Consider the following 25,264-nt stretch of genomic DNA (forward strand, 5'->3'; position numbering starts at 1 on the left):
GCTGTCCTCTACCTCCATCTTCCATATATTCTCTCTTGTCTACTCCTCCCATTAGTAATCTCCTAATCCATTTCCTCCACGTGGAGCTACTTCAAAAAGCACAATGTGCCGTGGTTTTCTTCTAGCAGCATGTTTTTTAAACGGGGTACTGCCTACCTTCAACAGAGGGGTAGGTATGTTTTTACCAATCCTCTCTCTACTGCAGCACAAAACACGCATCTGCTGATACTCGCCTCGACGTGACTGTCTGCTCGACAGTCACGACATAGATTCACCTTTCAAGAGGGAACACTGTCGTGGGAGGCAATATGTAGCTCAAAACAATGCAACAGCTCTTACAATGCCAGTGTGCTGGCATCAAGCCTCGCCGACCGATTACGGCGAAGGTAGCAAAATGTTTTCTTTCATTATCCTGTACGTCATTCACAGGAAGACACGCGGAGAAAGACACTGTCAAAGCTAAATGTGAAAGCTGAGGATTCCTCTCTCCTCTAGAAGGATCAATTATGAGCGTCCCGTGCCAACGTAATGATGCGAAGGAGCCATAACAAGAAAGCACAGTGGTTTGTACAGGAATTTCTCGTGTCCTGATAAACGCATGTGCGTGGAGGGCACAGGTAAACCAACGGCTGCTACTGCCCGTCCGCCACCATTCCTCTGCAGAGGGAAGTGGTAGCCATGACTCCTCTCCTACCCATCCCCCCCCCCCCCCCGCCCCACTGTAACTGACATCAGTCTTTTGCATTCTCTAAACTGCCAGTAGCACATTCGCTGTTCTGCTATCTACGTAGGGCCGGCCGGTGTGGCCAAGAGCTTAAAGGCGCTACAGTCTGGAACCACGTGACCGCTACGGTCACAGGTTCGAATCCTGCCTCGGGCATGGATGTGCGTGATGTCCTTAGGTTAGTAGTTCTAAGTTCTAGGGGACTGATGACCTTAGAAGTTAAGTCCCATACTGCTCAGAGCCATTTGAACCATATCTACGTAGGTGGTGGCTTCCACGCACAACAGTAGCCTAAGTTGTGTATGAGTAAGGTCTGATTCGAACTAGAACAATTCCTTCATCACAAAATACTGCGTACAAAATTACATTACACCAAACATCGTGCCTAATAACTGTAATGTTCATTGAAGGTCACTGTGCCTCCTTAAGGCGCACGAGTGGCCCCGTCTACACACAATCCATCATTGTGATCGATTATGTAAAAGACAGGAGCCCAAAGGACCGGCCACCTTTCGACACTTAGAAGGTCTATGAGTCAGTTGACAGATAAACGGATCTGGACACTTCAGAAGAGCTTCAGGTGGACGGAAATACTGACGCAGTCTCACAGACACAACATATCAATAATGATACTTGGTATCTGATCCTTTAGAAGTACTTACAGACAGTCGACAAAGACACGGCCAGGGCTTGCTTCTACTTAGCAGTATGTTAGACAATGTAATCAGAGAATGAGGGAACGAAATCGGGGTATACATTTTGGGACCTCAGGACAGCGTATCAAAGTGAAGTACATAGCTTCTGCTGACGGACCAGCTATCTTCATTAAGACTAGTGCAGAAACCAAGTACACCGTATAGAAGTTACACGAGATACCATCAAAGACAAGCATCCTAATATCGTATGAAAATGCTCATTTAACGGAAAATTGTATATAAAATGATCTCCACTACAAACTAAATATGGCACAGTTTCAAATGTGTCTTCTTTCAGGAGAAACCATACCATCTGGACTCGACAGTAATGCCAATTTAGAAAGAACCATCTAATAGTAGAAAGAATTGAGAATAACAGTGAATCACTATATCAAACTGATCATATCAGTTAAAGCGAAAGTTAGACATTACTAGACAGTTATCTTGCCTAAATCACTATATGCCTCAGAAACCACATTCCTAGGAGGCAACTGTTAAAAAAATGTCCACGCAATATAATTAATTCAAACAAAGGTAAAAATCGCTTGATTAGAAGAAGCTAAGCAGGTCTGACGAGATATGTATATCACTGTAGGTACCACCAAAGAAAGTACAGTCTTGGAATCTACAAATCACACGCTCGAAAACTTAAGGAACCATTGGAAAACAGTGGGCAGGGGTACAGAAAAACAACACAGAGGTTTTTTTTTGTTTTTTTTGAGGAATTTTGGGAAGTGAATAAGAAAGACTAGCTGTCAGACAACACGTTCTAAATGGTTATAAGGAAGAAGATTGAGTAGTCAGATCACGTAAATAATTGAAATTGAAAATTAGGTGGTAAGATGACGTTTGAAAATGATTTTTACATTTTGGCTACTGAAATAGAGGGATCACATAACACCTAAGTTACATTCAGAACAGATTTCATTTAGAGTAGTGCAGCTCAACTATCCCACAGGCTATACCTTTATATATGTAACCTGTATCTGTATGTTGATACCCAATGAAGATTGTTAATTATTAGTTGTTAGATAAGGATATATAATTGACGCTGACTTATGACGTTATGAACTTCAGAAGAATGGCAGAAAAGTGACTCTATAATTTAATTTTTGGGCTTCGTTTGATACTTACGTAATGAAAGTGAAAGTTACTATGCATTCTACTGTTTATTCCAAAACCTGAAGGAAACGTTTTAAATAGTGGCGCTGAATTACAATATAGATATGTTTAATAATGCTGTTCATTGACGAACGTTTTCACAACTACGTCAAACAATGACAAGCAACTATCGTTGGCAGAGATTCAAGATATAAAACACATACGTAAATTACTAAGTTCGTTGCATGGCAGATCCATTTTCATGATCCGACGATTGTGACTGTAAAAATCTCGTTTTCTACCGTTAAGCACGGCATAAGGGTGTACAACTCAAGCTCACGGAAAAATCTAATGTTCACTGAGCACATCGTCACCTAAACCAACCCAAGTCGGTGCAGATCTATCCATTTAGAATCTCATCGTTGTGTTGGCCGCCATTAATGATGTGGACTTGTTAGGTGCTCTTTAATACGCACAGCCACTGCATCATGGGAGACTGGCTTGAGACGGTGACTCTGGCGATACCTGTAAAACCCAAAAAGCTACTAAGTTCAAACCTTACATCTTGCTCCAGTTGGAACTGCCGAATGAAATAACGGCCATTCACTTTGAAGTCGGAAACTGCAGCCGGCGATAAAAACTCGGATGTATTCTCCTGCAAGCAGAGGCCGAACATTTGCACTTTCTGGTAAGCAAATAAAAAAATTAAGCAAAAAACAAAAATTCTTACAAGGAGTTATCCAATAACAAGGATCAATTTTGCGGCGATGTCCTCCCTAACAATAAAAATAAAAACTGCCCGCGAATCTGGCTGGAGAGCTTCCCCCATTCTGTATAATTTTCCAAATAGTATCACCTTAGAGCAGTCTGTCCAATAAAATTCCCGTATTTTCGCACCCAGAGGGCGGAGTGACTCAGTTACAGAAACTAAATCATTTTGGGTCTGTCTTGTCGGTTAATTAAAAGGAGCCCGTTGTTCAACGTAACAGCAGTTTCCCGCAACCTCCAAGAATTCCTATCTGCTTTTTCACGCGGGTCCGTCTGCAAGTATTTTGGACGAGAAACCCATGGTCTCGCACTTTATAAACACCTCACTCTTCTCATGGCGTGTTCCGCCGCGAGCATAGCGTCGTAAGTGCCTTCCTATCCATCCCTGTTGAATTTACAGGGTGTGGTATGCTGCAGTGCATGGACTTCAAATGGTTCAATTAGCTCTAAACACTATGGGACTTAACATCTGAGGTCATCAGTACCCTAGACTTAAAACTACACTACTGGCCACTAAAATTGCTACACCACGAAAATGACGTGCTACAGACGCGAAATTTAACCCACAGGAAGAAGATGCTGTGATATTCAAATGATTAGCTGTTCAGAGCATTCACACAAGGTTGGCGACACCTACAACGTGCTGACATGAGGAAACTTTCCAACCGATTTCTCATACACAAAGAGCAGTTGACCGGCGTTGCCTGGTAAAACGTTGTTGTGATGCCTCGTGTACGGAGGAGATATGCGTACTATCACGTTTCCGACTTTGATAAAGGTCGGATTGTAGCCTATCGCGATTGCGGTTTATCGTATCGCGACATTGCTGCTCGCGCTGGTCGAGATCTAGTGACTCTTAGCAGAATATGGAATCGGTGGGTTCAGGAGAGTAATACGGAACGCCGTGCTGGATCCCAACGGCCTCGTATCACTAGCAGTCGAGATGACAGGCATCTTATCCGCATGGCTGTAACGGATCGCGCAGCCACGTCTCGATCCCTGAGTCAACAGATGGGGACGTTTGCAAGACAACAACCATCTGCACGAACTGTTCGCCGACGTTTGCAACAGCATGGAGTATCAGCTCGGAAACATGGCAGACAGGAGTGCCTGCGATGGTGTACGCAACGACGACCCTGGGTGCACGAATGGCAAAACAACATTTTTTCGGATGAATCCAGATTCTGTTTACAGCATCTTGATGGTCGCATCCGGGTTTGGCGACTTCGCGGAGAATGCACATTGGAAGCGTGTATTCGTCATCGCCATACTGGCGTATCACCCGACGTGATGATATGGGGTGCCATTGGTTACACGTCTCGGTCACGTCTTGTTCGCATTGACGGCACTTTGAACAGTGCACGTTACATTTCAGATGTGATAAGACCCGTGCCTTCACCCTTCATTCGATCCCTGCGAAACCCTACATTTCAGCAGGATAATGCACGACCATATGTTGCAGGTCATGTATGGGCCTTTCTGGATACAGAAAATGTTCGACCGCTGTTCTGGCCAGCACATTCTCCAAATCTGTCACCAACTGAAAACGTCTGGTCAATGGTGACCGAGCAACTGGCTCGTCACAATACGCCAGTCACTACTGTGTTGAAGCTGAATGGGCAGCTGAACCTGTACACGCCATCCAAGCTCTGTTTCACTTAATGCCCAGGCGTATCAAGGTCCTTTTACGGCCAGAGGTGGTTGTTCTGGGTACTGATTTCTCAAGATCTATGCACCGAAACGGAGTGAAAATGTCATCACATGTCAGTTCTAGTAGAATATATCTGTCCAATGAACACCCGTTTATCATCTGCATTTCTTCTTTGTGTAGCAATTTTAATGGCCAGTAGTGTACTTAAACCTAACTAACCTAAGGACATCACACATATCGAAGCCGGAGGCAGGATTCGAACCTGCGACAGTAGCAGCAGCGTGGTTCCTGACTGAAGCGCCTAGAACCGCTCGTCCACAGTGGCCGGCTGGATTGACTTCATACTGACAGATTGGCATCGTGCTCCGTCAACGTTTCTACACAAAAGCTGTGGCTGCTCGCTAGTCGAGGGCTGTAACTCCTCCTTAGCAAAAAGTTTTAGGACGTGGGTGCGTCGCAACGGCCGTCTGGAATTTCCCGAACTCCTGCCCGGGCGTGCCGAGCGCAGCGCTCCGCCAGAGTGAAGCTGCGTTGTCACCGGTGGCGTATTGTCTTGTCTCGCCAGAGGCGTCCACCTCCCCTCCTCACTGCACACAACAGCCTACAGTGAACGCTGTCCTACCTCAAGCCACGCTTTTTACAATTTATGTTAATGGCGCCCTTCCATCCGTTTCGCTCTGCTGTCTGTCTGCAAAATTGCGAATCCAGCAAAACGCAACACTCACAGAAGAGGAATGCTGCAGGTACGTGGTATAGTAGGAATCGCTGTCGGTAAGACAACTAAACGGAAAGAGTATGTGGGTGATACTTAATAAAAATATACTAATATGTTGTTTGTAAATTATATTGTTGCGATTTACCTATGTCGGTGTTTAATTTTGCACATCAGATGCCGAGCGGTTTGAGGCGTCTTGTCACGGTCGGCGTGGCTTCCCCCGTCAGAGGTTCGAGCCCTTCCTCGAGCATGAGTGTGTGTGTCGTCGTTAGCGTAAATTAGTTTAAGTAGTGTCTAAGATTAGGGACCGATGGCCTCAGCAGTTTCGTCTCATAAGAAATGGTTCAAATGGCTCTGAGCACTATGGGACTTAACTTCTGAGGTCATCAGTCCCCTAGAACTTCAAACTACTTAAACCGATCTAACCTAAGGACATCACACACATCCATGCCCGAGGCAGGATTCGAACCTGCGACCGTAGCGGTCTCGCGGTTCCAGACTGTAGCACCTAGAACCACTCGGCCACTCCGGCCAGCGTCCCATAAGACCTTACTACAAATTTCCAAATCAGATGTGGATAATGTGAAAGTCGACCAAAACTCAGTAGGAATCACGCAATCAGCACATTTATCTGTTGTGTCACAGAACACTAATTCTGGGCCATTACCTGACCTGATCTTAGTTAAATCCAGTACTAGAAACGACAAAAAGCGAATAATAGTTTCGGAGGGAGTTCCATCTGGAATTAGTAACTGTTTTTCCTAAACGGCATCCAGGAAAAAAAATAACGTTATGCTGCGGGAAAATCCGTTTTGCTCAGTATGCAACCAGGCGTTCGAAGAATACTTTTCAGAAGGTTGTCAGTCTACAACATTCATTTACACCACAGTTTAAAAATCCAGAGTGATATCTTTCACTAACAATTAAGTAAATACGTGTTTTTTCTTCGTGACTGAAAAGAACTATCAACAGCAGTTTAGGTTTCTTGAACTCAGCTTTGTTCAGTTACACTCCACGACAATCAGTGGAATAATTACTTCAAGCGGAGTCAGCGGGATCCCCGTGTAATTAAGCTAATTAACGAACGAGGTGACGCAGTGGTTAGCACCCTGGACTTGCATTCGGGAGGACGCCGGTTCAAACCTGGCATCCGGCCACCCTGAATTAGGTTTCCCGTGATTTCCGTAAATCGCTTCAGGCAAATTCCGGGATCCTTTGCAAGGGCACAGCTAACTTTCTTCCCCATCCTCCTCTAAACCGATGGGACCGATGACCTCGCTGTTTGGTTCCCTCCCTCAAACTAGGCAAGCTAGTTAAACTAATTAAGGTAGGTATCTCGTGAAGGAGAGTTTCTCAAACGGTTACTGCGCGGCGCTGCAGTCGGCGGTAATTGTCAACACCGAAGGTACGAACGTGCACGGATATGGACGCGCTATTGAAACTTCCATGACTGAATCGTCTCAACCAACAGTGGTCGTTACACTAAATCTGAAACCTTCTGTTTCTTCTGAAAGTGCAATATCAAAGAAAAGCCTGTCATCATCGACAATGTCCCCATTACCGTAATACTTAAGTACGTAATGTGGGTAAATGGATAAGTGGCGTAATTTCTGGCATCAATATGATCCATTTCCTGCGCTTGTGTAGGGGAAATATTTCAATTTTTACCACTTCTCTTGAAAACGTATTTCAATTTTTATCACTTCTCTTGGAAACGTAGATTGATAAGTGCAATGACTTTTTGTTTCAGCGTTAGACATATAATGAGGCCAGTAAAGCATTTTGAAACGGCAGTAAACGAAAGTTTTTTCTAATATATTTTCATTTATTGTTATTACTGTAATAGTCAACATAATTTATAACTGGGGACGAATACTAAGACATGTTAGAGATATTCCAACTTGCTGCAAGGTTCAGAGATCGACTGATATAAAACCATTTCGACGCAGCAGTCAATATATATTCGAGGATGTGAGCAAAATACAACCCAAGATTCAGATTTACTATGAAGGAATTTATTCCAAAGTCTTTATTACCATAGAGGACGCAGTATGTCTTCAGCGCTAAGGTAATGGTTAAATCAGGAAAACCTGCTATTAATTAGTGACTATCGCGAATGGCGGAAACTAATTTTGTGGCCTCGTAAGTAACTCACAAGTCTACCTCATCGATATAAGACGTAGCTCCCGAAATTTCTATACAAACCACAGTGTATGGAACAGGGCAACATTCATCTGACCTTTCTGCTGCGGTGCTAGAATTATCACCTTAACATACTAAAAGACGTTAATTTCATCTCGATTTTAATAAAGATATTGTCAGCTGCTCAGTCATCGCTAATAACAATAATTCTTCAATTGAACATCAGATTAAAACTTTGACAAATGAAACTGCCACAGAACTGCCAGTGGAGATTAACGACTTAAATTAATTTAGCGATACATCACCCGAGTTATCTCCAACTAATACTGGAGCTCACATAGCGCCAGGCGATGCAGCTGCTACTGATTCACAGTCTGCGTCTGGTAATACAGAACTGGATGACGAAATGACAGATAGGGTATCAGGAAGTGGATCGTCAGTGCCAGATTCTTCAATAAGCGACGCGCTACTCGCGGAAGAGGTTCCTGAAGTTAACCTCATATCTTCAAAGAAATTTAAAGCTATTGTGAAAGCCGCATAAAACTAGAAAATAACTCTTCCGATTGCTAAAGAGTCCACTAAGAATTTTACAGTTCTGCAGCAATTAATTGACGAGGAACTTACAAAAAATAGCGATCACAAACGTCATCATGTACAGCGAATGTTGTGCTGATGGAGATACGGGATCGTCACCTCTGTGTTACAACAAGGACAATGCTGTAGCGTCGTTGTGACTCAAATAATCAGCACATAACGTAATCAGAATATTTGTTACAATGAAATGTATAGCCCTAGCTGCATACAGGCGTTGATATAAGTCAACGGGGGCAGATGAAAATGTGCGTACCCCCCTCCTGGACTCGAACCGGGGATCTCCGGCTTACATGGCAGACGCTCTATCCATCTGAGCCACCGAGGACAGAGAGGATAGTGCGACTGCAGGGACACATCTCTGCACGCCTCCCGTGAGATTCATATTCGTAACTTATTGTCCCACACTACATTCATAGTGCCCCTACCCATTATACTCATTACTCGCGGCTAAACCGCCGATTCCCGGAAGAGTTCGGGCACTGTTTGTGCAACCGCACGGAAGAAGATGGTCAAATCGCTAATATAGGCCAAACGATTTCCTCTATTCGAAATCAAATCCGGGGCATACAAATAAATCCACAACACTCCTGAGCTGTAACAACTAAGTTAATACAACGTCTCGGAATAGTAATCAAGCTTCCTTCATCCCAGGTTGGAAACCTACCACTGCTTAAGCTCTGAGTGAAAATTATCAGCATCTGTGGCCGCACACTTCCATAATAAGAACAGAACACAGAACACAGAAAACAGATGAACAGAGCAATTCTATCAACGGCCTGGTCAAAATGGGCGGAGGAGTGGACAGAGGTTCAGGGTACACTGGTGATCTTTGCGTTGGAAACTGCCGTAAAAGACGGAAGTATCGACATTGATGAACAGTATGAGGATGCAGAAGGCAACGGCAACTATTGAATTAAAGACACACACTGCTTATCCACATGATATGTCACCTGCAACGGAAAAAAATTATCATGATGATCCCTCCATGCGTAAAAGATTTCGCGCTATTCCCTCTTTCAGATCTCCAGTTGGCGTCTGCTAAGGGAGAAGTATCCATGAGAAAAAGACTGAATAACCAACGAAAGGACGACATTCCACGCGTTGGAGCGTGGAATGTCACTAGTCTGAATTTGGTAGAAGAACTAGAATATCTGAATAGCCAAATGCTAAAGTTTAATCTAGATATAGTGGGGGTCAGCGAAGTGAAATGGGAAGATGTCAAGCATTTCTGTTCAGATGAGTGTGGGGTCATATGACAGGTGCAGAAAATGGTGTGACGGAAGTCGGATTCGCAATGAATTGGAAGGTAGGGCAGAGAGTGATTTACTGTGAATAGTTCAGTGGTAGAGTTGTTCTCATAAAAATCTATAGCAAACAGCGACAACAAAAGTTCACGTACACAGGCGATATCGCTTGCAGAAAATGAGACGAAAAAGTATATGAGGATATATAATGGGTAACTCAGTACGTAAAGGGATATGAGCAACTAATAGTCATGGGGGATTCGAATGCAGTTCTATGGGAAGGAATACAAGAAAGGGTTACAGGAGAATATGGGCTTGGTGGTAGGAATGATAGAGGAGAAATACTGGTTGAGTACGGCAATAAATTTCAGCTAGTAACAGCAAATACTTTGTCCAATAATAACAAGAGGAGGATTTTACTTGGAAAAAGTGGCGAGATGCCGGAAGATTTGATTTAGATTCATCACGATCAACCAGAGATTACGAAATCAGATACTGCATTGTGAAGATTACCCAGGAGCGGATACAGACTCAGATCACAATTAAGTGATGACGAAGAGTAGGCTGAAGTTAAATGACTAACTAAAAAGATTCAATGTGTAATTAGATTGAACGCGGGAGTACTAAGGAATGAAAAAATAGGCTTGAAGTTCCTTACGAATATAGATATTGCGATAATGAATACGTCAGATGACAGTTCAGTTGAGGATGAATAGACATCTCTGATAAGGACAATCACCGATGTCGGCAAGAAAAACATGGGACAAGGAAGGTAACTGCGAGGAAATGATGAGTAACAGAACAAATACTTCAGCTGGACGACGAAATAAAGGAGAACAAAAATGTGCTGGAAAATTCAGGACTACTGAAATACGAGTCACTTATGAAAGAAATAAATACAAAGTGCAGGGAAGGTAAGGCGAAAGTGCTACAAGAAAAATGTGCGGCGATACGGATTCAATTGTCGGAAGAACTGAGTCGGAATGTAGAAAATGCACAACAACCTTGGGTCAAATTAACAGCAGGGAGGACGACAATAAGGGTGCGGTGCGATGGGAATTCCGCTGTTCAATGCAAAGGAGAGAGCCGATAAATGGAAACAGTACTGTGAAGGCCTCTGTGAAGGGGACGACTTGACTTGACAGAATGAGAAACAGGAGTTAATATGGAAGACTCCGAGGATCCGGTGTTAAGCCAGAATTTGAAATGGCTTTCAAAGACTTAAGGTCCATAAGAGCCAAAGCTATTTATCATCATGGCGGCCAGAGGCTGTTTGGGCGTGTCATAACTGAAGAGGGAGCGCCTGGATTACGTGTTTCGGGTGCGGCGCACCCCGTAGAAGGTAGTGTTCCGGTTGCATACAACATTGTAAGTGCCTCTTCACAGTTTTAATAATACTGTTGGGGAGGTGCCGCTGTTCCTGTAGCTCTTGTAGCTTCGAAAGAGGTGTTTCTTCATCTGCAGTTTTTGGAAGGCAATCAATCTACGTCTTGGCAGTTGTGTAGGGTCCAAGCCCATCTGCCTCACTGCAGTAATCGCCTCAATGGAATAAGTTGCCTTAAGCTTAGTGATTGACAGAGAGATGTAATCAAGCAGTAGGTCGATCAAGTCAAGGACTTAAAGATTAAAGCTGGCTCGTTAAGTTTGGAAAGTGATATATCTAATTTAGAGCAAAGTAGTGTGACCCAGAGACGGGTGCCAAATCTAAATCAGGCCGGTGATCGAAGTTTTGGCTGTGGTGTCGCTGACACCTTTGCTTAGTTACCAAAACCAATAATGTATCTATTTAAGGGTATTTCAGAGTTATCTATTGACCATTTGGATCAAGTTCAACTGGCATTATGGTTACTTGCTCGATTTGCATCCGATGCTGAGACATATTTTGCGATACTTTCCATACTTTATACTTTATTAAGGGGGTCATTAAGCGATTTGTAATCTCAAGTAGTTATAGATCAAAATATCCTGAGTGTGCTCAGGACGCGAATTAAAGAGAAAAGCATGTAACAGCGTATGCGTAATGAGTTTGAATGGAGTCATTGTTGGCGGGTACAAGCTGCTGCAGAAACGTAGGGTCAGTGTACTGAAAGGGTTAGTGTCGGGGTCTTGGCTTTGAACATGAGGGTTCCTGAGCAAGACAGTATGTATAATATTTTAGAAGGGATGAGACCCGCAGGTATGTCACCTTTTACTTGGTACCTAGATTTACTGAAGTGCAGCGGGTTCGGGGTAGGGATTTTCAGTTCGAATCTCCTGCCCAAGCTGATACTCACTGGCAGTTGCCTTCTTACCCAATGGGCAATAAGCGTAGTTTCCGATGTAGTGCGCACAGCCACCACGTGCGTAAATGTCAGATTAGTCATGGTCCTCGGTCTAACAGCTAACACCGAAAAGGGAGGGGAGCGGGGAGCAGAGTACAGTTTTTTCCAGTACATCCCCCGCTCATTGTAGGCGTATCCAAACGGTTAATGAGCCTACTCTTCCATATCGGTAACTTAACAGGGAACCAGTTGTGCACTTTTGGCTTCTGGAAGTTCTGTTGCCTTAATGAACTGTAGTTGGTATTTTGAGTTTGCTACTTTGTGTAAGACGTATATTTTAAGTCCGTCTTACCAGGGATGGCGTGTGGCTAATGGGCAATAGTTTCCTCTGGCGGGTGAGGTGCGGGGGAGTTCATCCATTTGTGGTTTTTCTGTCATATTTATTGTTGTTAGAAACTTGTCCGTTATCTTGTTGCTTGGGAGTAATTCCATCCAGCGAACAGGTTTAGTTCTTGATGTTGCTAGTAAAGCATTTTTCTTCAAGTTTTGGCCATTCGATAAAATAGCTTTATGTTCTTGTTGTCCCATTAATAACATCATTTGTTTCAAAACTAAATCCTCTGAATTTGGGGTTAGTATCAGTGCAGTATCAAGCTAGGTAGTTAACCGTACTCCTAGAACAGTTTCCTTACGTTGTGACCAATAAGTTGGGGGTCATCAATCTCACTGAGTGCCAAATTCGGCTAACCGATGACATATCGGTATGCCATTCACCGTATCATCTCGCACCCACCAAGACTATGACACTTAAAAGAAAATGCTATGATTACACCATCTACTTCTTCGTCAGCCTTGCCCCTATTTCTGGTTTCACATGGTATGCTGGTGCTTGGTATTTCAATTTTCTTGCTCTAAATCAGGCTTACTATCAAATTCCTTTAAGTGAGGAGTCTAAGATAGCTACCGCATTTTGTACAGACAGGAATCTGTATGAGTTTAATCGAGAAACCTTAGGCCTGGCTACCGGGGCAGCGGTTCTGTCTCTGATTTCGATCACGTTTTACGCGACGTTAAGTTTGGTTGTGTATACAATGATCTTCATGCTGTCGTGGTCTGTAGTAGCTCCTTTGATGAATATGTTACCCATCTGGAACAGGTATTGCTAAGGCTCTGGTCTGCCAGATTAACGATCAAACTATCTAAGATTAATCTTGCTATGCAACACTTTTTTTTTGGACACGTGGTTTCTAAGGAAGGTATTAGAGCTGACAGAGCGATCTTCTGCGTAGAGAAAATACCCTCCACCTATGAACACAAAGGGCGTCGCCAGATACATAAGAATAGCTAGTTATTTTCCCCGGTTTGTCCCCAATAAAATTTTGCTCAGGTTGCCGCCTCCCTTAACGACCTACTTAGATAGAGAGAGGGATCTGTTAGGGGAGAAAGCCAGCAATCATCTATTGAAACTATTAAGACCACCCTTAGCAACACCCTAGTACTGACTGGCCGGCCGGAGTGGCCGTGTGGTTCTAGGCGCTACAGTCTGGAGCCGAGCGACCGCTCCGGTCGCAGGTTCGAATCCTACCTCGGGCATGGATGTGTGTGATGTCCTTAGGTTAGTTAGGTTTAATTAGTTCTAAGATCTAGGCGACTGATGACCTCAGAAGTTAAGTCGCATAGTGCTCAGAGCCATATGAACTATTTGAAGTACTGACTGTTCCGGATTTCGGGAAGTGGTTTATTGTACAAACTGATGCTTCTAACGCCAGACTTGCGGCCGTTTTGTTGCACGAAGACTTAGGGGAAAAACGTCCATTAGCTTTTGCTTCTAGGAGGTTAGTGGTTCCTGAGCTTAGGTATTCTGTCTAGGAGTGTGAGACGTTGGCTGTCTTGTTTGCCTCTGGAAGTATTTAAATTTTAACATGAGCACAGTTAATTTGATTTAAAAACTGATAACGAAGTCTTGAGTTGGGTCTTGGCGCGCCCTTGGAAGACTGACAGGATTGAAAGGTGGGCCTTTCGCATGTCTGTCTTCCGTTTCATAGTTCACCATATCACAGGTTTCGATAATCTGATTGCCTTTGAACTAAGAAGAATATTTGATGAAGACGACAATGAAGATGGAGGCTGTGACGTGACCAGGACCCCAGTATGCAATGTTCTGACAGAGATATCTCAGTTATTTGGGATCAATCAAAATCCTTATTTGGGACCCATTAAGGAGAGTCTGTTAGCAGGAGATCTTGTTCCTGATTACCTTTTGAGAAAAGGCATTTTGTGACGATAATGGGCTAAATTAGCTCAGCCAAGAACTTATTTTCCTATCGAGTAACTGTCTCCTGCCTTTCGGTACTTCCATGGTGGGAGGTCACCTGGGCCTAAATAAAACTCTGGCTAAAATTCATTGTTATCTAACCAGGCCCTAGTTATTCACAGATATTTGTCGTTTACTGGGCGGGTGCGAGTTGTGTAAGACAGGCAAACCGAAAAACTCACGCAAGAGGTTTTTACAATCTGAGCGAGAACAGAGCCCCATGGATAAATTATTTATTGATTATGTGAATCCCCTTCCTCGCACGAAAGAGGGGAATCGTTATAGACCAGTAGTAATCGATGCCTTTTTCTACATTTGTCTGGCTACTTCCCAGCAGACGGGTTACTGCTTGTATTACTGTCCGTCGTTTCTTGGCTCAGTCTGCCTAAGGTTCTTGTAAGCGGTAACGCTCCCGCCTTTGTCTCTAGTGAGTTTAAGTGCTTTTATTTCAGTAATGCAATTAAACACATTGTGACTGCTCCACTGAAACGGTTAATAGCGCTCTTTAGGCAGCATCGGTGGTCTAGGTGTAGCGTTTCTGATTAGTAATCAAGACGTCCTCGGTCCTGGGTTTAAAACTCGCCACGGCTTAAAACTTGGTTAATAAACAGCATTGCCAGTGGAAGACTTCCGGCATAAGAAGTCACACTCTTTATGTCAACGGACTTGTCAAAGAGGGTGGAGGAGCGGAAAAAGGTTCAAAGGTTCAGCGGATTCTCGTGTCCTTGGGGGGAGTGGGATTGGTGGGGGGGGGGGGGTCGAATACGGCCCCTGAGTGCGGTAGAATCAGCAGTCATCAACGCGCTAGGATGCAGTAGGCGGTGGAATCCACTGCATTAAAGACACATAACGTGTATCCATAGGACATGTGCCCTGTAATTGGAAAAATATCGTGGTCATCTCCCCATTAGCAAAGGATTTGGGAATAGTTCTCTATTCGGTTCTCCAGGAGGGGACTGGGAAAGAGAAAGTGTCTATGAGAGAAAGACTGAATAACCAACTAAAGGATAACATTCTACAAGCTGGGGCGTGGATTGTCAGAAGCTTCAACGTGTCAGGGAAGCTAGAATATCTGCAAGGGCAAATGCAAAGGCACAATCTACATATAGTAGGGGTCAACGATGTGAGATGGAAAGAAGAGTTTCTGGTCAGATGAGAAGTCATATCAACAAACGCAGAAAATGGTATAGCGGGAGTAGGATTCGTTATGACTAGGAAGATAGGGTAGAGAGTGTGTTACTGTGAACAGTTCAGTAATAGGGTTGTTCTCATCAGAATCGACAGCAAACCAACACCAACGACGATGGTTCTGGTACATGTTCTGAAGCATCAAGCTGAAGATGAAGAGGTAGAGGAAGTACACGAGGGATTTGAAAGGGTAATACGGTAAATAAAGGGATACGAAAATCTATTAGTCATGGGCGACTGGAGCGCAACTGTAGAAGAAAGTGTAAAAGAAATGGTAAAGGGAGAATATGGGCGTGGGACAAGGAATAAGAAACTAATTAAGTTATGTTATAAATTTCAGTTAGTAATAGCGAATACTCTGTTCAAGACTCACGAGGGGAGGAGGTATACTAGGAAAAGGCCAGGTGATACAGGAATATTTCTATTAGATTACATCATAGTCAGGTAGTGAGCTGATCCCGGCGGAGGTTCGAGTCCTCCCTCGGGCATGGGTGTGTGTGTGTTTGTCCTTAAGATAATTTAGGTTAAGTAGTGTGTAAGCTTAGGTACTGATGACCTTAGCAGTTAAGTCCCATAAGATTTCTCACACATTTGAACATTTGAACTTCAGGTAGTGATTCCGAAATCCGATACTCGATTGTAAGGCGGAACCAGGGGCAGATACTGGCTGTGATCACAACTGTAGTGGCGACTACTGCCACCGAATATATCAGGATGACCAATGTAGCGGAAAGAGCAGCTATACTTGAATGACTCTGGTTAGTAAACGGCACCTATTTATACTCAGCTGTGCCCCCCTGTTTTGCTAAGGTGCCGCTCCGAGTCACGTACTTACTACATCTAGGTTACGGCAGTGGGCCCCTTCTATCTGTAATTTGAGCCTGTAGCATGCGCATTTACCCTTCTCACCGGTTCGACGGCCCTGTGGCCTCCATTCTGTTTCACAACCGCTGATCAGCGTAACTTACTGTCAACCGGCCTGCTCCTGGTTGCAACTTGTGCGCCCAGAATATTGTACAAAACTAACTTTCCCAATCCTAAACGGTGGTGCCGCTAACAATGTGGTAGTGACGAAGAGTAGGGTGAAGTTTAAGAGATAGGAAGAATCAACATGTAAAAAAGTGGGACACCAAAGTACTTCGGAATGACGAGATACACTTGAAGTTCTCGAAGACTACAGATACAGAACTAAGGAATAGCTCAAAAGGCAGTTCAATTGAAGAAGAATGGAAATCTATGAATAGGGAAATTGTTGTTGATTGGCAAGAGAGCCAACCCGGTTTTGAGAGGAAGCCGAAAGGCACGCGTTTTAGCTCACGCAGGCTAGCGTGAGGTCTGGAACAGGACAAGGAAACTAGACTAGCAAAAAAGGACGTAGCTGCGGAATACTTTACTTTAATCCATAAATGGTGAACATCGCTCTTGACGTTACATGTTTTACAGCATCAGTAGTAACTGGTAATGGCGCCTTGCTAGGTCGTAGCAAATGACGTAGCTGAAGGTTATGCTAACTATCGTCTCGGCAAATGAGAGCTTATTTTGTCAGTGAACCATCGCTAGCAAAGTCGGTTGTACCACTGGGGCGAGTGCTAGGAAGTCTCTCTAGACCTGCCGTGTGGCGGCGCTCGGTCTGCAATCACTGATAGTGGCAACACGCGGGTCCGACGTATACTAACGGGCCACGGCCGATTTAAAGGCTACCACCTATCAAGTGTGGTGTCTGGCCGTGACACCGCAGAAATCACAATAGTTCGAATGAAAAACATAGGTACAAAGAAGATAGCTGTGGAGAAACCATGGGTAACAGAAGAAACGCTTCAGTTGAACGATGAAAGAAGGAAGTACAAAAACGTTCAGTTCAGGAATACAGAGATACAAGTCACTCAGAAATGAAGTAAATAGGAAGTGCAGGAAGCTAAGGCGAAATGGTTTATGAGAAATGTGAAGAAATCGAAAAAGAAATGATCGACGGGAGGACTGATTAAGCATATAGGAAAGTCAAAACAACCTCCAGTGAAATTAAAAGCTAGAGCGGTAACGTTAAGAATGCAATGGGAATTCCACTGTTAAGCGCAGAGGAGAGAGCAGATGGATGAAACAGTACATTGAAGGCGTCTATGATGGGGAAGATTTGTCTCATGTGATAGAAAAAGTCACAGGAGTCGATAGGGAAGCAATAGCGGATCTAGTATTAGAATCAGAATTTAAAAGATGTTTCAAGGGCTTAAGATCATGTAAGGCAGGATGCGAAAGATCACATTCCATAAGCGATTCTAAAATCATTTATGGGAAGTGGCAACCAAATGACTATTTATGTTTGTGCATAGATTGTATGAGTCTGTCGACTACCATCTGACTTACGGAACAAATATCATCCACACAATTCCGAAGACAGTAAGAGCTGCCATTTGGGAGAATTATAGCTTAACAACTCATGCATCCAAGTCTCTGACAAGAATAATATATAGAAGAATGGAAAACAAAAGTGAGGTTTCTCATTAATTCCACCTAGCTTCCGTAGCCGTGTCTACAGCGCCACATTTCCCTGTGTGTATCGATTGTCCTTTTGAAGCTACTTCTCTGGCGGTGCATCGAGGAGGCGGCGGAACGCGGAAGGAGCCTGTGTGATGTGGGCCAGCCAACAGCTGGGTACAGTGGACCAGCACGAACAGCGGCCCGCACTACCAGTGGCAGATGCATTTCTCGGATGTTTGCTTTAGTCACGGCTTTAGCGTTTCTTGCCTGCTGCGGTTTTGGGGAGACGGTGTCCTGTTGTACGAATTTAATTTGTCTTGACGTCCGTTGGTTTGTGATTCAGGCACGTCAGTGCCGTGTGCAACTGGATATTTAATGCTGCCTTGACAATATTCAACTTGGTTTCTTGCACAGTTGACGTACTACGAAATCTTCTGGCTTTTCCTGGCCTTGGTGGCTTCCTGAAGCGCTGAATTTAATGTGATCTACATTTACATCTATATAGACACTTCGCAAGCCACCGTACGGTGAGTGGCCGAGCGTTACCCTGTAACATTAACAATTTCAGTCCGGTTCCACTCGAAAATAGAGCGAGGGAGATATGACTGTCTGTATGTCTCAACATTTCTCATAACTTATCTTCGTGGTGCATACGCGCCATGCATGCTTGTGGGAATAGAACCGTTCAGCAGCCAGCTTCAAATGACGGTTCTCTAAATTTTCTCAACAGTGTTTCTCGAAAGGAACGTGACTTTCCCTCCAAGGATTTCCATTTTGAAGCATCTCCGTAACAGTTACGTGTTGTTCGAATTTACCAGTAACAAATCTAGAAGCCCACCTCTGAATTTCTTCGATGTCTTCCTTCAATCCGACCTGATACGAAACCCAAGCAATCGAAAGTCGCACCAGCGTCCTATCTGCGATCTCCTTTACAGGTAAACCACTCACTCCTAAAATTCTCCAAATAAACAGAAGTCTACCATACGCCTTCCCTACCACGGTTCTCACATGATCGTTTCACGTCATATCGCTTTGCAACGTTATGCGGTGGTATTCAAACGGCTGCGTCAAGCAGCCGGCCACGGTAGCCGTGCGGTTCTAGGCGCTCCAGTCCGGAGCCGCGCTGTTGCTACGGTCGCAGGTTCGAATCCTTCCTCGGGCATGGGTGTATGTGATGTCCTTAGGTTAGTTAGGTTTAAGTAGTTCTAAGTTCTAGGGGACTGATGACCACAGCAGTTGAGTCCCATAGTGCTCAGAGCCATTTATACCATTTTGTGTCAAGCACGACATTAGTAATATGGTATCCGAACATTACTGACCAAACTCCTTCTTTATTTATTGGTATTTTTTTACTAGTTGTATATTTGTGACTTTCAGTGCTTCTGTAAGGGTCATTTTGTGCGTTGTTTATTGCATACGTAATTTGGTCACTTAAGTCCAGCACAGTGGCAGAAGGCAATTATTTAACTGATGCTATTTATTCTTTTATTATATTAGTGATTACTTTGAGGGTTTACCTGTTTTATTTAAATGTTGGTGGCCATCCCCCTTTTTTAATAAGAGTGTTTTTAACTGAAGTTCAGTCCTTCAGTATTGTTTAAACAATTTTGCGGTTTAACTGGGTCAGAGTTATCTTATGAATGGTTACGTGAAATTCTGATTGAACCGAAATGTAGTTCTATTTTCTGCTGCTAGACATTTTGGCACTTCCTTTTTGCGGGCGAGTGGATTTAAACCCTATATGTCTAATACATAACTATGGATTTCTTGCTTAAATTGTTGCGTAAGCATCTAATGTGTGTGAGAATGGGTTTAATTCCAGTTCTGTAGGCTCATTGCTTCTTGCCGTATTGTAATATACGCCAGCAAACGGCTTGGTGGCCTGACATTTATCGGCTGTATTTGTCACTGTGTTTCTGATTATACTTGTGACTAGGCAGCTGATTAAGACTTGAGCCAGTCTTTAATTGTCATGTTCTCTTTCCTTAAACCGAGATCTTTGTTACGAGAGTTCAAGATAAGTTCTAACTCTTCAGTATTCTCTTGTAAGGGCTTCATTATTAACTGTTAAACCACTTCTTTGGTCCTCACCTATTTTGTGTCTTTTGTTGACAGCACTACCTTACCTCAGCTGGCGGCCGACTTCTTTACACCTACAGGCGATGGGTCCTGTTGAAGTCACGCGCCACCTTGATCTTTATTAACTTGTCTCGTGGCGCGGGGGATCGGCCTAAGCACAATATTTCAGGTCGTCTGTTGAAACGACCAACCTAAGTTTCCTTGTGTGTTTTACGCCCTGTATTCTTATTCAAAATTGTGCCCTTTTCATCACAACATCTTGCTTATTATGGTTATAGATTTAAGAAACTGTACTGTACCAGCTTCTTCTCAACGCTTAGGAATTCATAGTTTATTTGAAGATGTTTATTTTTCCTGGCTTTAGGATGAGCAGCCAGAGTACTGCTTTCATGTTGTATCTTGTACAGGCACTTTAGTGTTAGTTATTTTAAAAAAATGTATAGACCCTAAGTAAAATGGGCGAGGAGGGGGGGGGGGGGCGGGGAATATCTTGTTTTTACAGTATATTCGTTTCTTTTCTTGGTTTAAGGAACTGTTAATGTCACTATGAAATAACTTGTTGCCTTTTATGAGATTACGGCTTCTACTACAAATTTTAGCAGTGTCTTCGATTAGAAACATAGCTTGGTATAGTGCAGAGTGAATGTGGGAATAGGCCCTGAGGTATCATTTTTACCATTTTCTTTATTTGAAATGCTACTGTTGTTTACTGTGTATATCTTTGTTATACATCTTGACGTATTTGTCCTTTGGTTTTTGTTTGTTAACAAGGACTCTGCACATTACTGTGTTTAATATTATTGATTGCTATTTGAGTAAACATTAGCAAACGACAAATGACATTACTACTCTGATTTGTCCCCTCACTCTTTCTTATCCTTCCATTCAGTTGGAAGGGGTTATCAGGCTGTACAAAACTGTTCAAAGTCCTGAGCTGTAAACTGTGGTCCGTTGTCTGTAATTAACACTTCAGGGAAACCTCCCAAGCAAAAAATAGATGACAAAGTCCAAATGGTACTACGCGATGCAGTCGAGCTCATGGACACTGCAAACTGTATTTCCTAAAAGAGCCCACAACAATAAGCCAACGAGTGTTCCAAAAGGGACCAGCAAAGTCAATAGGGACTCGTTGTCATGGCGACTGAGACTTTGGCCAATCTGAAAACCTCTGAGGCGGGCCTATATACAGGGTTATTACAAATGATTGAAGCGATTTCACAGCTCTACAATAACTTTATTATTTGAGATATTTTCACAATGCTTTGCACACACGTACAAAAACTCAGAAAGTTTTTTTAGGCATTCACAAATGTTCGATATGTGCCCCTTTAGTGATTCGGCAGACATCAAGCCGATAATCAAGTTCCTACCACACTCGGCGCAGCATGTCCCCATCAATGAGTTCGAAAGCATCGTTGATGCGAGCTCGCTGTTCTGGCACGTTTCTTGGTAAAGGAGGTTTAAACACTGAATCTTTCACATAACCCCATCACTTCATCACTGAAAACAAGTTTCGCACTGAACGCATCCTCTTCCATGAGCTGTTGCAACCGCGCCGAAAATTCAAAGCGTTTGACTTTGTCATCGGGTGTCAGGGCTTGTAGCAATTGTAAACGGTAAGGCTTCTGCTTTAGCCTTTTCCGTAAGATTTTCCAAACCGTCGGCTGTGGTACGTTTAGCTCCCTGCTTGCTTTATTCGTCGATTTGCGCGGGCTACGCGTGAAACTTGCCCGCACGCGTTCAACCGTTTCTTCGCTCACTGCAGGCCGACCCGTTGATTTCCCCTTACAGAGGCATCCAGAAGCTTTAAACTGCGCATACCATCGCCGAATGGAGTTAGCAGTTGGTGGATCTTTGTCGAACTTCGTCCTGAAGTGTCGTTGCACTGTTATGACTGACTGATATGAGTGCATTTCAAGCACGACACACGCTTTCTCGGCTCCTGTCGTCATTTTGTCTCACTTTGCTCTCGAGCGCTCTGGCGGCAGAAACCTGAAGTGCGGCTTCAGCCGAACAAAACTTTATGAGTTTTTCTACGTATCTGTAGTGTGTCGTGACCATATGTCAATGAATGGAGCTACAGTGAATTTATGAAATCGCTTCAATCATTTGTAATAGCCCTGTAGTTTCAGCACAAGTGCGACACTGTGACGTCATCTGTTCAATGTGGGCGTCCATGCGCGACCAAGTATGGTGACGCCGCGCTGTTTTGTGCTTACAATTCCCCAATGTCCTTGTTGGAGCAACCGCAACACATCTTTCTGCAACAGATCAGGAATAAGCACACGTGAATGTCAAGAGTAATTTTGCTATAAAATCATACCATACTGTACGGAGAGACTACGCTGACAAGTAAAATATAGCTGTACAAAAGAATTCTGAATGTTTTTCACTTAACGAGGCCAAGCAGTAAAGATGTAATGCAACAAAAGATTCAAGTCAGGATCTGCTTCAGCTGCCCGTGCCATTTTTCTGTAGTGTAGTGGAGAAGCCTGTAAAAGTTCAGTGCCTTGGGCATCGGTCCGGCAAGAAGTTGAAGCAGTAACATCGAAATAAGAAACAGGTCCAAGAGAAAGGAGAGAAACGGCGGTGGCATTTCCTTGCCTCGACGTAGTCCGATACAATATTTCATACTGTCACTATGACTATAACAAAGCCCCCCGTAGCAGCTTCTTAGCCGTGCGAGGCGGAACAGGTTTAGACGGATGAGACAAAGAACTGTTGGGGCTTATGGTCCGTCACTAGATAAACTACCGGCCAAAGGGATATCGTGATACTTTGTCAAGCGATAGATGATAGCGAGTGTTTCCTTCTCGATTTGGGAATAGTTAGGTTTAGTCTTGGTCAACAACTGGGAAGCGACAGTCCTGTCCTACGAACCAACTCCGTGAGAAAGCACAGTTTCTTTCCTTTCGTAGAAGCGTCCGTTACTAAAAGCACAGACTTAGTGGCATCGAGAGAAACAATGCTTCTGTCGCTTAAGAAGGCATTCTTAAGTACCTGAGATGAATCCTGACACTCTTTGGTCCAAACAAAGGCACGCTATTCAGGCGCAAATGACGCAATGGAGCCGCGATCTGGGCTACGTTGGGTATAAATGAATATAATATACCTTCTTCCCGAGAACTGACTGCAATTCCGTTACGTTCCGACGGGGCAGGGGGTCCGGATGGCCGGCCAAGCTGATTGGATTGGATGACCTAAGTACTGAATTTCAGACTGAGAAAAGGCACATTTGTGCAGGTGACACTTCATACCTGCAGCTGAAAGTACTTGAAAAAGCGTAGGAAGCTTACTGAAATGTTCCTAAGGTGTACGTCCTGTCACTACAATATCGTCCAATTAATTTAAACACAATGGGACTTTTGCAGTAAGCTGTTCTAATTAGCGTTGGAATATGGCAAGCGCAGAAGCGCTGCCAAAGGCTAAGCGCAAAAATTTGAACAACCCTAAATGTTTGTTCACCACAAACACTTTCTGAGAGTTCCCACGTAGCCGAATTTGAAAATACGAATCGCGTAAGCAAGTTTCTGGGGCCGGATGGTGTGGCCGAGCGGTTCAAGGCGCTTCAGTCTTGAACCGTGTGACCGCTACAGTCGCAGGTTCGTATGCTGCCTCGGGCTTGGAGTGCGTGATGTCCTTAGGTTAGTTAGGTTTAAGTAGTTCTAAGTTCTAGGGGACTGATGACCTCAGATGTTAAGTCCCATAGTGCTCAGAGCCATTTGAAGCATTTGAGTAAGTTTTTGAAAAACAGCGGCCAACACCAAGCCTGTCCATTAATTCCTCCAGGCGAAGCCACGGATAAGTATCAGTTATTGTTCGTGGATTCACAGCGGATATAAAGTCAACAAAAGACGAAGTTTTCCAGAAGGCTCTGGTAAGAAACCCATTGACTAGCATGGATAGGAGTAATATTATTTAATAAAATTGCAGCCAAATAGCCATATACAGTTACTTTGCTTAACATTTCAAATTTACATTTACATTTTACATGTTTGCATATTCATTTATCGATTTAACTCTTACTGCACTGTTCTATGTGATATCGTTCACAGGCTTCGTTACACAGTTCACATTCACCTGTTGTCGTTGGGTCGTGATGAGTTTTGTTTTTGCAAATTAGATGATGAAAGCCGTGAATAGAAAATCTAATTACGAGAAGTCGCAGTTCGAAGTTTGTTGCTATCCGTGAGTGGTTCGTCATTGCTTCGGTGCCATATAACTCCGGCCATACTTCTTTCGTTTGTCTTCAGTTGATTTCTGGAAGCCCTGGCGTGTGACATCATGTATCGAAGTTTGATGTCTTCAATTAACAATGTCTCTCTCGCTGGCAGGTACACTAGTCTAGATCTTGTTGTCTTTGAGAGATCTACTGCCCTTTTCAGATAAGTCGAGTTTACCTTTTCTAATGTCTCTAGATTTTTTCTGTCAGACGGTCCCATATAACCTCCAGGATTGGAGTAATAACACCACTGTCTTGTCATTCTTTAAATTCCTTCTCAGCCTTGTCTCTAAGCGCATGGGGCATGGGACGCATTCGAAGACACTTAGGTTACGCACAGTCCTTCATTGTAGCGTGACAAAATTATTTGCTCGGCCAAGTACTTCAGAAAGTAACTCAGAGGACTAAATTAACTGAGTAACACTGTCTTTTGGGTTAAAATCAGAAACATAAAGTACATCGTTTTGAATTCAAAGTCAAACAACTGATATGAATGTAACCCAAAAATATTTTCAGAAACTCGCGAACGCAAAATTGTAAATTTCGTAGTCGTGGTGTGTGTTTGGAAAGTGACAGACAAACGCACGTACCAAGCACTGGAATGTCCTGACTGTTATACGCATTAATTTGCGTGCAAGATTTTGTAGTGAGCCCAAATATTCATAAGTAGCACGATTAACCAATGTAACGGAGGAGCCAGTGTCTATCTGAAATCACACACACCATCCGGCAATGACTAAGTCCACAATCAGTTATTCGACTGTCGTTGCACAGCGCTTTGGTGGGTTAAGACACATCCTGAATTTGGTCGTCACCCGTACCAGTAGCCAGGTTAGAGAAAATTAAATTCACTGACTGAGTAGCTGCTCTGACAGTGAATACAGGGAAGAGTTATTTTTCTGTTGCAAGCACACAGGCTGTACATGACCTGGCTCTCGTACAAGCAAAGGAAGTCGCGTTCAACGTAGGGAATTTTGTATTTTTTGCGTGTGAAGCAACGGGGACATGATTTCACAGCAGACACACGCGTTGACACTTCCTTACTCTGTCCATGGTGAGGCGGCCTGTTTGCGCACAGTGGTCGGTCGGAA

This window comes from Schistocerca cancellata, chromosome 8 (assembly GCF_023864275.1).
Source record: "Schistocerca cancellata isolate TAMUIC-IGC-003103 chromosome 8, iqSchCanc2.1, whole genome shotgun sequence".
Classification (NCBI taxonomy): Eukaryota; Metazoa; Arthropoda; class Insecta; order Orthoptera; family Acrididae; genus Schistocerca; species Schistocerca cancellata.